Source organism: Globicephala melas, chromosome 12 (assembly GCF_963455315.2).
Source record: "Globicephala melas chromosome 12, mGloMel1.2, whole genome shotgun sequence".
Classification (NCBI taxonomy): domain Eukaryota; kingdom Metazoa; phylum Chordata; class Mammalia; order Artiodactyla; family Delphinidae; genus Globicephala; species Globicephala melas.
This window is the reverse complement of record NC_083325.1, coordinates 87,090,351-87,105,193: the sequence shown is the minus strand read 5'-3', so window position 1 is coordinate 87,105,193 and position 14,843 is coordinate 87,090,351.

Genomic DNA, 14,843 nt, shown 5'->3' with positions numbered 1-14,843 from the left:
TCAGTGGCTTAAAGCATCGAACCCACCTCTTGCTCATGCTTTCTGCCCACACCAAGGTGAAGGGAGCACTTCTCTGAGTTGTCCTGACCCCAGAAAGCATCGAGGATTACTGCCGTGGCTGCCCCACAGGGAAGAGCCAGGATAACCGATAGAACCTGGCCTTTAGAGCTTCGAACGTGCAATGACACACATCATTTGGTTAAAGAAAGGCAATGGCCACATCCGACTTCTGAGTGTCACAAAGCGTATCATCACGCTCCTGGGGCGAGAACCAGAGATATGGGGGGCCCCCTCTCAGGATGAAGACAGCCCTTCTCTTTTGTTTTGGTTTTGTCTCACTTTCAGGCTGGCTGTTTGGTTCAATTTTTAGTATCTATTTGGTTAGATATATGCAAAGTGTTTTAAGACTTACACTGAGTTCACATTTTTAACTCAGTGTTTATTATCTTCTAATTCTTTTGTTCTTTGATTTCCTCTTTGACTCTGGTAATTAAACAAATATTTACAAATCCACTGTCTGTATTTTTTGTTTTGTTCATTTTTTGGTTCATAGTTTAAAATTCTGTAGCATTAAGCTAAAAGCACTTGCCCTCAGGTAGGTAAAATGTCTCCATTTTGGAATTTGGGGCTTTGTAAATTATACCTGTGTGTGTGCCTATGCGTATACACCAGTTAAGAGAAGTTATTATAATCTATGTATTCCAACATGTTTTGAACATTTCCTGGAGATGGAGAAAAGAGGAAATGAAAGCCCAGGTCTGTATTCATTTGTTGGGAGAGAAAGTAGGAGCAAAGGGGGAGAGTTTGGTCAGGGCAGTGTAACTCGATATTGCCATGAACTTTGCACACATTGTCACACGTTATAAACCCAATGTTCTATGGCAATGCATGGGTAACCTCGTTATGCAGTGGTGACCAAGAGGCTCCGAGTGGTCAGGGCATTGGCCCAACACCATACATCTAGCAGAGTGTTGAGGTGTGCTCACCTCTGCTTGTTTGGCTGTGTTCCTCCCCCCTTTCTCTATTCCTTTTGGGGTGGGAGAGGGAGAAACGGACAAGACTGACTTACTTAGGAGACAGCTATGCTACCAGCTTCTCTCAGTTCATTCCACACCATGGATGCCGCACTCCCTTCTTGAGTTACTCTGTTGCTTTATATTTCATAGTTTTCCTATTTTCAGGGCTTCTCCCAGTTTTTCTCTCCTTCCTTTACTGCTCTCCTTTTACTCCTCATTCTGTGGGCATCTCTTGCTCTATACCCACTTCTCACTATGCACTACTTCACAATGTGTCCGTTCTCTTCCCATGCCTTTTACTATCACTATAAGTGATTACCACTAATAAGTTCATGGCTAGCACATTTATGTGCTATTTCTAGAACTTTGTTCTGAGTTCCAAACATATATGTCCAGCCATCCATAATATCTCCACGTGGAAAAAATCACAATTTAATGTCACCCCATAAAACAATGCTCAGTCTCTAGTGCCCCTCTTCTCAGTGAAGGGTATTCTTACGCACCTAACTGTTCACAACAATATATAGGAAGTCATCCTTCATAGTTTCCTCTCTGTTAACATACCTGAACAGCCACCAAGTTCAATCATTTCTATTTAAGTTTTGCTCACACATGTCCATTTATCTCAACCTCTATTGTCACTAGTCTAGTCTTAATCACCTTAGTTTTCTTCTGAGCATGTTGTGAAATATCCCAGATAAAATTAACCGTACTATATGCTGACCGTGAACTCTTCAGAATCCTCAGTGTGCAGAGTATCCAGGTCTGCAAGACCATCACTGTGACACGGCACCTGTCAGCATCCTGTCCCTTCACGAGAATCCTAAACCATCTCTCTTTCTGCTGTATTTATTGCTTTATTCCTTTATTGCTTTATTCATTTTTGGTGACCTCCTAATCGTTACACCCATCATATAATAAACTTCCCATTTCCAGAAATATTCCAGGGTCTTACTCTTTTCCTTCATAGCATTCACACTACCATCATTATATATCACATATATATTCAATTATTTAATATCTATTTCTTCCACTAATCTAAATGCTCCACGAGGCCAGGGATTAACTGTACCTTGTTAACTTTTATATTCTTAACACCCAGTGCCTCAATATAATAGGTATTAAAAATTATTTGTCTAATAAATGGAATACCTAGAGACCACATAGAGTATATTGAATAATAAAACCTCTTTTTAAAGAGGAAGCCAAGCCTGTAGAAATTTTATGAAGGCCCCTTGATATCAAGTTAGTCTGAAAATTAATTATTTCTGAAAAGAGGTCTTAACAAAATCCTAAACATATATGATGGTTAAAAATTTTATTTATCTTTCAATACCCCAATCCAACACTATCACCTCCCCAAAGCCATCATGAACCTATTCTGGTTTTCTATCATGAATTTTAATGAATTTTCTTCTTGTCTTATCTTCCCAGTTATCCAAGAGCTTCATGGGAGCAAAGACCTTTCCTTTGCATTTTGTGCCCCATTTTGTGCATATTAAGTAATTATTAAACCTCTACTGAATAAATAAATATGTCCAGGATGATTTATTATAGAATACTAAATACCAGCAAGTGCTAATGGAAAACCTATTATGATACAGACATTGTACTAGACTACAAATAAAAACAAACTAGAGACCATAACTCAAAGACTTCGTATGTTTACTTGAGAACCCTTGTAGTCTTTATTTCTGCCACTTATTCTGCCCCCACTGTGTCCTAATTCCAATACCACCTAAGAGGGAACAAGAGAATCACACCCAACTCCCTGGCAACTGCTGGGGTGATCACATGCATCACAAACCCTAAGACAGTTTATCAAATTAAAAGTATATATGCTTCATAATTCATTTTTTATTTACTGGAAATTTGGCTTACCACAGTTATAATATTGCATATGATTAATTATGCCATAGACTTTGTATGTTCGAGCTTATGTTTGCTCCTGTAAATGGAGCCATGCCTGTTTTCTGTATTCTATAGAGAGCTCATCATGATGCATTGAATTTTCATTTGCATGATATTTACATAAATTTGCATTTCCATACAATCTTATTAATTTTTCATAAGAAATATGCCTAATTCTAAAGACAATTAAATCTAATCTTATGGCCCTCCAAAAGAAGTAGTACTGCTGGAAGAAACTGGATAATATAAGAAGCTGGAAAAAAGTACAGAATGTATTTTAAAATATTGGAAATAATAACTCCCCATTGCATAAGGAGTTCTATGTGCAAAATATTTCCATATATTTCATCTCATTTGAGCCACATTTGAAACTTTTAGTTAAGTAAGTCAGAGATGACACCAATCTTAACAAAATAAACTGTTTCCCAGAAGTTCAAGGTTATGTCCGAGGTCAAGGAATAGGTTCCTGGCAGAATCACAACTTGGAGCCAAATCTCCAAAGCTGAGGCCTCTTCCACCTGGTCTTGGACATGGGTTCACACACAAGACAAATAGGATGGAAGAGACCTACACTACAGACAAGAGGAGCTACAGAAGTCCATGCTTCTTCTTTCTCTTCCCTTTGAGGTTCTCACTCCATCCTTTCTTTAAACCTTTAAACCTTCATTCCCTCTCACCAAATGCACAGCCTGGTTCCCATTAATTGGTTCTGAGGAAAGCGAAACTAAAAATTAAGGTGGCCACTCTCTGGAAACCTGCACTTTAAAAGGAGATTCTTTCAGTTAAAACAGCTTTTTTCTTAGAGAGCTAGAGCTGATTTTGAAAGATTATTATCAGCTTGATTTTTGACTACAGGAAAGGCCAGTCCTCACTTTGATTGTTAAATTGCTGAAAGGATAACACAGAAAGACAGGCGTGTGTTATGAATTCCAAGTTCTTATGAAGACGAGGATGAGTAATAAAGGGAGATCTGGGGGCACATTCAGGGGTAGCACTCAGCTCTTTAGATGAACAACTGAATCAAATAAGCAATTACCAATCACCACCGCAGTAATTTTCTGTCTTCCGTCCACAGACACTCTGACCAGTAGACTCTCTGCCCTGTCTCTAATCCTTTCAGGAAATCCATAGAGTAGTTAGTACTAACTTCCTATGTGAACAAACCAGTGCTTAAAAGGATTATATAACTTGTCCAAAGTCTCATAGCTAATACGTAGCTGCACCAAGATTTAGACTGTGGTCTCTCAAATTTTTAAATCACTTTATTAATGTCATTCTTCAGATTGTTGACTAACATAAGTTTGAGAAATTGGAAAGCTAGAAGGGAAAGCCTGCCCTTGTGTCTTGCATCTCACGAGAAGATGAAGGCTCTGTGACATGCCCCAGACTGGAGAGTTGGTTGGTGCCCACATCAGGACAAGAACCGAGTCTCAGTTTTTCAGGCATAGATTGTTTTCATTTGTTTGTTCTATTTGCCCCAGAGCATCAGATTGTCACTCTTTTTCCTCAGAGTGGCTCTCGTACACTTGGTCCCCTTAACTGAGTCTCTGTGATGAGTCCTTCTGCTTGAATCCCAGTAAAAACGAAATCAATCAGTACAAAGATGGTATCGATACAACCCATAGGGTGACCGGTGGCAGCAGAATATTGACAATGAATATGGGAGACACAAGTCCACCCAGAATGTGAGATTTTCTTTAGCATTTAGGATTATCCTAGATGCCCATATGTTTGTACCAATGGATTTTGGGTTAGAACAATTTGTGTTCCAATCTCAGCACCAGTGTATGTAATTAGCATGTCCTGTATTCTGACATACATACCTCTGAGACTCAGCTTTTACACCCGGGCAGTTGAACCAATTAAAACCTGCCTCACAGAGTTGTTGGAAGTAATAACAACCATAAACCTAAGTCATATAAATTATATGTATATATGTAAAATAAGTGGCATTTCCATGGTTTTTAAAAAATGTGTTCGTTTTAGGCAAACACCCCTAAAGCCAGACTCGCTGGTGAAAACAGAGACCATTAGCCGGATACTGTAGTTTAAGTCAAAGTCGAGCAGTTTTCCAGTGAAGCTTGTGAGTTAATTGTTTAGTCATGACACAAGACTTGAATAATAGTTGCAGCTTGATGCAAATCTTTTCAACATCCACCATGAATACTCAATACTTCTACATTTACCCACCTAACCTTTCTTTCCTTTTTATCCTCCTTGCTCTGCAGCGAAATAATGTCGTCAATTTTGTAAAGTAAGAGTAGTTAAACGATATTGATATGAACATCAACATAGTATGGTTCACACCTTACACTTGCTACATTATGTGCACAGTTTCATGCTGTGATATAAAATATATAGATTTTTGTTTCATTTTATCAGGAAAATATCAATATAATGATGCCCGGTTCACGCCCTTCATTCACTCATTCCAGGATTGCTACCAGGCAATCTTTATTTCAGTCACCTGAGGGAGGTGGTACGTAAAACTGAAGACTGCCATTTCATCTTAAATTAACAGTAGGGAAGGGATTCGAACAAGGGAAATATAATCACATACCTTGGAATTTAGCCAGAGTAGCAGAACTCCAAAGTCCAATAGACCTCATTATGAAATGATGCGTGTGTGTGTGTGTGTGTGATGTAATGACAACAAATAGAAATCCAAATCGATCACACACACACACACACATATTCTCTTTCTCTGTCTCTCGTATGTGTGTGTGTATATATATATATATGGAGCATACACATATATGTGAAGCTCACAAAACCCCAATCAAGTCGGCTGGTTTGATATCCTGTTTCCTCTGCCCTCATCCTCTGCTTCAAGGGAAGAGGTATCTGGCTGACAAATGCACTGATCAGTGGCTTCAAGCAGTTCCCGAAGCAACCTTGACCTCTAGTTTCAACACTGACCAGGCTTATCCATATTCAACTTGTGAAACAGAATGAGATCAGGGAAAACCATAAGACAATTGTTTTATTGGCACTGTGTTGCAGAGGCTGCTTTTCTGAGATTTGAGTCTCACTGGGGCTGCTGGGCAGGCTGTCCCCTTGGGGAGGTCGCCCCCTAATGTTATGGGAAGAAACCAAATACTCTTGCTTTAGCTTAGTTGAAAAAATGTCATATCCCTAACTTGATCTTAATTAAAGTCTACATGTTATCATAAAGAGATATAACATGATTAGAGACTATCTTAATGGCATGTTCCAGTTAAAAATTCAGCGTTAAACGTACTAGATACTAGGAAAGGCAAAGTGGCATTTTTATTCGTGACTAGTTTTCGCAACTTTGTACTTTTACCTGAAATCACATTCAATTTTTATTTTCTATTTAGTGCTTTGTAATTCCTATCTTCAACAATTTTTAATGTTACTTCTGAACTCTTTTGTTCTTAAAAATACACATATTTCTAAGACTTTCACTATGCATTTCCTCGGAAAGAAGTCTTGAAAAGATGGTCAATTGTTCTAAAAAGAGACAGACTCAATGATTAACATCTAATATTTAAGCATAATACAGAACAAGTTCATTGTTTGGTTATTGCCATTTTAAATGTAGAGACTTCTAGGTACAGAATTCTTAGAGGAAATTTTCATCTGTGTTAGACTTTTCCAAAGACTGTAATTGGGAAATTAGATTAAAATATTTGATATGTAAGTGAAATATTAATAGAAAATAAAAGATGATATTAAGGAAAATTGGTGTGTTTATATAAATATTTATTAACAAATAAAGAGTAAATAGATATAAAAAAACTAAAAGTGGCCAAGGAATTATTTCATCTTCTGTGTAACTTTAATAAGCTTACTTTAAATGTGAACATACTCTGACATGTAAACCAGAACAGCTACTGAACTGGTATAAATATTCAAGAGAGTCATTCATAATTGATTTATTAATACAAACAACTTTTCCATACAAACATGAAATATAATTATTTGGATATAATTTATTATGAGTGAGCAAGTTTTCAAAAGGTGAATTAATATTAGATCTGTTTCCCCACCACCAAAGAAATACAAAACAACACCCCAGGAATCCTTTTTAAAATATGGCTTCTATGATTTGAGTGGCTTGTAGATGAGTGCATAATTCATGACAGATGTATGTGTATAGAGCAAATAAACAGGTGATTTCCTAAGGAAATTTCAATATCTTCCAATTGATCACAACTTCCAAAATTTCTCTTCACCTAAATAAAATCTTGAAAATTGAAATTATGAAAAGATTAATAAAATTTAGTATATAGAAGGAGTGAAATAAACTATTCATTTAGTTTAAATTAAAAGCATGCTTATTGCAGTAAGAATTAAATTTCCAAACTCACATTTGAATTCTGAATTTTCCAAATGGGGATAGATCATGTGTTTGCAACATCAGGGGAGGGGATTTAGTAGGTTAGTGCTTACACTAGAGGTTGAGAAGTTGGGAGGTTTTTTAAAAATTGTTTTGTTTCTTTACAGAGATGCTCTAATGGTATGTGTTTTAAATTTCTATTTCAAACACTGAGTTTTTTTACATGACTCTGTCAGTATCTCTGTATCAAATCAATTATAAGTCAGTGCTATATATTAACAGACAAAAAAGAAGCTTTAATTCCATTATCAATTACAAGAATAAATGACCCCCACTATTTAAGGGCTATAGTCTAAACAACTACAGACTTGATTCTTTATCTCTAATATGCCACCTGAATCTCTGCAAATTTCTTGTGCGATGCTGAAATGTAGCCTGTCTCAAAGGCACAACTCACTGGAAAAGCTATTTTAATCTAAGACCAGGTTAAAATAAGGTTGTTTTATTTGGTGCTTCAAAATATTTCTGAAAGAGGATAACTGCCTCATCCAGGCACTTCATGCTGGGCGACCGCTTCAGTGAGAATGCATGTGCTTTTCTTAATATTTCCTGTTGCATTTGGATTAACTCTATCCATAGAGCAGCCTCTCCACTAACCCTTCTTCGACTGCTAATGATTATCTATTGGAAAAAAATGTTCTCTTCCTTCATGAAAATGGCAGTGCCACGTCTGCTTCCTGTGGGACTGTGATGTGCCAGAGCCAGGTCCTCTCGGTGGGCGAAGTTTTATCCTAATTAGAGTGGTGTCGCTGGGACGGTGGGGCTGCTACTGTCAGAAGCAGAAAGTGCACTAGACACGGGGCTTCAAAGGCAGCTGTAAAGGACGTGCAGCGCCTAGTAAAGTCACCAGAGACCAGCCGGCACACGGGTTCTGATGCTCTTTCTGAAGCTGACCTTTTCCTGGCGAGTGGGTCTTACGTTATCCCTGTGATGAATTCAAGCCTAAGTCACAGAATCATGACCTTTGAACATATGGGCTGCCTTTCCACAGACTGCCCGTTAATTCCCAGCGAGGCAAGAGCACGGGGTGACAGTCGGTTACAATCGTTATTTTCACACGCAGACCGTCGGCAGTGGTCTTTTCGCGGTAGCTTCACTTAGAGGCGCATTGTCATAAAGTCAATTGTCAATCTGACACACTGTAGTTCTGTAAATGACATTTTCTTCAGCCCTAATTAAATAAGTAGAATCAGAGCAGAGAATAAGGATGCACAACCTAGATGTTATTTGTATGTTTGAAGCTGTCATATCTTCTGCCTACTAATTTTAAAGAGATCACAGCACATGCTCAGTTTCTGATCTAAGTACCCAAGAAATGTCTCGTTATTATGACCTAATGAATCAATTTTAAATGTATAGCACGACTTGAAGATTCTATTTTCAGAAATATTGAGAACAGTGTGATTAAGTTAAAATCTGTATACCTGCAGCTCCCTCCTCTGCTTAGGTTTCTTCTGAGTTCTGACTCACCTGGCTATATTTTCAAGTCCTTCTCAAAGACCCCTTAACACCCAGGTCTCCATATTCTAGACTGAAGCTAAAACATCTCATCCAGCAATACTCAGATCTTGCTGGTTTGGTCTTCCTGGATATCCCATTAGAAAATTTCCTGTTTTGAGAAAAAAATTCCTTTCGTTCTCATTCTTCAGCTTCCTTCTGCTCTTCTCCTAACCTTGCTTGCATCCCTCCTACCGCAGGCTGAGTTCATTTCTCAGAGTTAGTCTCTCTACTCTCAGTCAGCACCTGGTCTTCGTAACGCTCACCTTTCCAGGGTCTGAATGCCCACAAGGCCTGAACATGAGAGCACTTATCTCAAGCAAGATTTAGGTCAAGAACAGGGAAACCAGCCATGACAAGAGGTTAGGTGGACAAATATCTATTTTACCAATGAACACAATACAGGGATAATCAGCACCCAGCCCAGTTGCTCGACTGTTGTATGACTCTTAATCTCAAAGGGACATTTTCTGGATTTCTCCTCACACCAATGCCTATTTCAGCAAACTGTGTCTTACACTGTCAGCCAGAAGTCACCACTGCTCTTGGTGGGTAACAGGCAGTGGGAATGGGCCTGCAGCTGGGACAGCCCGGATCTCCGCAAGGGAAACATCAGATACATGACCATTTGGGTCTGCTGGAGTGACAACCATGGTGATACATCCTACCCTCTCTTGTATTAGCTCCATGTTTTGAGACAACTCTCTTAACCATTATACCCACAATCCTTGTCTGGAAAACAGAGAACGGAGAATCATGGTTTTAGTTACTAATAAGATGACATAGCACAGAGTATGCGAATTGAGAATGGTGTTGCTGCTGTTAAAGTTATCGTGACCCTTTGTCATATGTACAAAAAAAATCTTCTACCTTCCATACTCTCCTTTCAGTCAAGAACTGAAGGGCTAACACTTTTGTGCTGTGTTCAGTCTCTGAATGAAAACACTCCTAGGCTCATTTTAAACACAAACTCATCCTCACTTCAGAAAACAGAATATTGAGCCAGAGATATCAATCTAAACTTCTAAACTTGATTCATGTCAAAACTTGCCCCCTCCTTTCACCAAGAATCCTCCAGTTAGGAAGTTGAGAGTGGTCCTCCTATTTGCTCCAGGTTCTGTTACTTTAACCTGGATGACTATAGCTGAGCCATCCAACTGCCCTCGTAGGGGATGGAATTCTTCCTGGATGCTGTCCCACCAGGGGTGGCTTTCCTGTCTTCATTCACATGGTCACTGATGTGCCAGCCACGAAGTCAGGTCTCAGTTGTGACACATATTTGTGGCCAAATGGACTGAAGTGTGGGAGGTGGACTTGAGATATGATGGGACAATAAGGAGACCGTCTTGCCTGGAATTTGGGCTGAAAAAACTGTCTCTTCTGGATGAGCCTGTAGCAGGTAAGTCTCGGACCTGTGATCGCCACATCCCCCTCTTACTTCCACACAGGGCAGAGAGACAGAATCCTAGACAGAATCCCATCAGGAGATGTAGGGAGAGCCCAGGAATGGGGGCCAAGAAATGGAGACAAAGAATAGAGACGTTCTTCTTTGGCGCATTCCTCTATCCTTACAATAAAGAGCCTTTTTCAGCTTACCTTATTTCAACTGGATGATGCTATTTGCCAAAAGTAAAACAGTCCTTGTTAGATAGCTTCCCATCAACTGTTTCCCCTGCTTTAATGAGTAGTTAAGAATAAAATCACCTACTTCACAGGTTTGCATGTGCTTCCAACAAGGTAATACAGAAGTACATTAAAAACTATTATAAATACATATGATCTTAAAACCTGAATGTGTCTTTGTGAAAGAAATCTCTCTTTTTTCTCATTGCAAATAATCTTGGGGACTTTATGTCTCCAGTGTGTTCCTTTAAGAAATATAAAAAGACTATAATAGGAGATTTTGTTCATTGAACATCAACTTTTACATGCATAATTAGATGTGGAGGGCAGTGGTTAACTTCTCAACATAGTTTAGATTTTATGGGGGAAATGGGAAATAAAATTAAATATACATAACTGTATAGAACTAAATACACATACACACTGTTTTATCTCATTTCTGGAAATGGAACATGTTAGTGACTAGATCCGATACAGTTAGGTCTCCTTGAAAAAAAACTAAAAAAATCACCTTCAAAAGAAATGTAGACCATTTGGCAACTCAATTTTTAATCTTCTTCACCTTGTTCACTTGATCTTGACACATAACTAAGGTTTTTAGTGGTTGGTAAAAAGAGTGAAAGATTTCAATTTAGCAAAAAGTTTATTGAAATATCTCCTCTGTGTAAGTCATTGTAAGTCACTGTAAGAGATTATCTGGAGAAGAGAGTAATAAGTATTTTATAAAACCTTCTCCTGAGGATTTGGAGTTGAGCGGAAGAGACAATATTTCCAGCATTGGCTGCCCTGTGGTTGAGCTGCTGTAAGGAATACAGAAAAGTATAAACACACAGTGATTGGAAAACAAATAAAAATGTTATTAATTCTGCTTGGCACTGAAGAAATCAGGGAAGACTTAATTAAGTAACTTTGGAGATATTAATTTACTTATTTACACTCTGTGTTATAAATACATTTTGAAGTGGCTACCTTTCAGTTGTACTTTGAAGAATAAGTACAATTTCAAACAGATCAAAAGTCAGAAGAAAAGTATTACGCAGAGAAGAAACATTAGGTAATACAGGTTGTCTAATAGGAAGTGACAGTTTAAATTTTTTTCTTATCATGCTATAGCTGATATTGCTGATAACACAGAATGAATGAAAGTTTGTGAAAGACTAATAAAGACATAAAATTACCCACAACCCACCATCAAGTGGTATGTTATACCTCTTTCTAATTTATTCTAAATATTATTTATACAAATTGAGATACTCTACATCTATATCTGTGCTGCCCTTTTAATTAATATAAAAAGTTACATTACTAAATCAATATAATTTTAATGTTTACACAATAATCTCTAATACTAATACATCATGAGAATATATCCTCATTTTAACATTTTTTAACCTAACTTTTCTCTAGTAATTGTTACAATTTACATTCCAGTAAAGTAATGTATATGAAATTATCTTTTCAATAACCTGCAATTTGAATCACAAATGTTTTATTCTATTATTGTTTGATGTTCTTTTCTGTAATTAGTAAGCAGTTGAGATGATCAACTCATATTTTATATGTTTAGTCCTGTACAACTTTAGGACACATTCCGTTGGATTGTCTCTAAATGTGAATGTCTGTATGTCATAAACATATTTGTTCATGAGAGCAGCTCATCTTGGAATCATTCTAAATTTAAAGATGCATATGAAAGTCTCTTCTGCCTTAAGTCACTTTCATCCCTCAGTCTAAGACATGACATTTTCATACTTCAAGATATTATGTAAAGTCTGGGCATAATCTTCAGATAGATCCCATGAAGACATAAAATATTACTCACTTAATATTCTCATTGTTCAACTGATATGCCTTGAGTGTCTGAAAGTTGTATGATCTTATGTATAAACCCCTGGGTGGTAAACAGTCTGAGTTTAGACACGTTGCATGTTTATAGGTCAGCTTATATTGTGGTAAGACTGAAGTCTTCTGAATCTGACAGACTTGGACACAAAGTCTGGACAGTGGATAAATCTCACTAGCAATGCCAGCTATGTCACTCTCATACACTCGTCTCTTTGTATCCTCAGGGTACTGGTACCAGGGCCCTCATGGATACCAAAATCCAGATGTTCAAGGCCTTTACATAAAATGGTGAGATATTTGCCTATAACCTACACACATCCTCCTGTATACTTAAATCATCTCTAGATTACTTATAATAACTAATAAAATGAAAATGCTGTGTAAATAGTTGTAAATACAATGTCAATGCCATGTAAATATTTGCCAGTGTATGGCAAATTCAAGTTTTGCTTTTTGAAACTTTCTGCAATTTTTTTTTTAATATTTTTGATCCTAGTTGGTTGACTCCATAGGTGCAGAACCTGTGGATACAGAGGGCTGACCGTATTGACTATGGGTTCCTTGTGAGAACCCAGAGAGAGTGACAATCGTGTGCTGCCCGAGTGCCCAGCTCGTCCCTAAGTCTGTCCAGTGCAAGCTTCAGGTTTACAGAAACTGGACACCTCACTGCCTGCCACGGAGAACACAGTTTTTAAGAGTTGATTTTCTGCTGGCACAAAGGACCCCTTTTTAAGGGCATTTATAGACTTGCCTGGTAGAAATGATAACCTCTGTATATTGTTTAATGATCAAATTTTGTTTTCCAGGTTGATCTCATTCAATCCCAGCTCTAGGGGAAATATTGGATTTCTTTATGATAATGATACTACTAAGCAGTCAGAAAGCCATGTCTGAAAAGAAGTAATTTACATGTATATAAATACTTTTAAACTTTTTACCAAGGCAGCCATTTATTTGAACTCTATTTCTTTAATTGCCAGGACTGGAGTCAGATACTTTTTCATATGTTCTCTCTTTCTTTTTCTAGTTTCAAGAGAAGAGCAGAGAACGTTTTAAAGTAACAAATGTGAATAATATTCATATAATTAATAAGGCAGCCTTGGCAAGTCATTTGTGAAACCAGACATACTTAGCCCTACAAATAGTACTTCATTGTTAGGAGCAAAAACGAACCCCACCTCCTTGGTCTACAGAAGATCTGACAGATGGAAACATGATGACCTGCTTTACTTCTCTCTGTCATCAGAGGGGAAGCATGTGAGGATCAGTAACCACATGACCTGAGTAAAAATGCAGAAACAAGCTAATCATAATCTTCATGTGATAACATTTCTCTTTAAATGTATGAAGAGGATCTCTCTGTTCAAGCAATCATCTTGCTTGATGGACAAAATCAACTTGGCCCATATGAGTGAACCTCATTAACCAGAATCTCTTATGAATAAAATGGTAATTCTGTAGTTGCGTTTCTCAAATCATTTTGTTGTGTCAAACACTGAATTGATTAGCACATGATAATATATGAAAATTAGGAAGGCAAAATAGATGTCATTGTAAAGCTTTATAAAATTATCAGAGTCTACAGATTCAAGGTTCTGGGGTCTTGTTGTTTTTGTTGTTGTTTGGAATAAGCAAGGAATAGTGAAGTTTAAATTAAATTCTATGCTTGAACTAGGGTGTCTCTTTCTCTGTCATTTTTTCAGAATCCTCATAAATATATAGCAAATATTGTAGATGGAATCCACACACCAAATCCATCAATATTCCTATTATATTTTGTCTGTTCTGAGATCATAGTATAGTGATAACAAAATTGTAAAAATTTTAAAGACATAGGATGAAAAGAGTGGGAAGTGCGTGTCAGTCTGCATGGAAATACAACTCATGTAATAAACTTCACCCATCGGTATAGATTGGTTAAAACCACTTTCCCAGGTCTTGTACTTAATCATGAAGGGTCACCTAACAATCACCCAAGATTTAAAGAGGAACTTCCAAGAATAGAAAAGGATAAAAGATAACAAACAGAAAAACTAATAATTTAGGAAAAGAAGAAGCAAAATGCATATTATTCTAAATAGAATATCTGGACAGTTTCAAGGGAAAAAATCAGGAGAGGAACAGAAAGCAACAGTTTTAGACTGAGAAAGAGTTGTTATCAATTAAGCATGTGATTGCCAGAATAAAAATATAACTGGCATTTTGGGAAATAAAGTGAAGAAAAATCTGACAATGTAGAAGGAAGAGAGGAAGAGACAGAAAGATGAGAAGAATTACAATAAAATAGAAGAGGGAAAGAGGGTGTTATGGTTTGGATTGCATTCTCTTGAAAGTTATGTTGAAGTCCTAACTCCAGTACCTCAGAATGTGACCTTATTTGGAAATAGGGTTGTTGCAGATGTAATGAGTTAAGATGAGGTCATATTGAGTAGGGTGGGTGTTAATCCAATATGACTGGTGTCTTTATCAGAAGAGAAGAGACACAGAGACAGAAGCACTGGGAGAAGAAGGTCATATGGTAATGGGGGCAGAGACTGGAGTGCTACAGCTGTAAGGCGAGGAATGTCGAGATTGCTGGGAGACGCCAG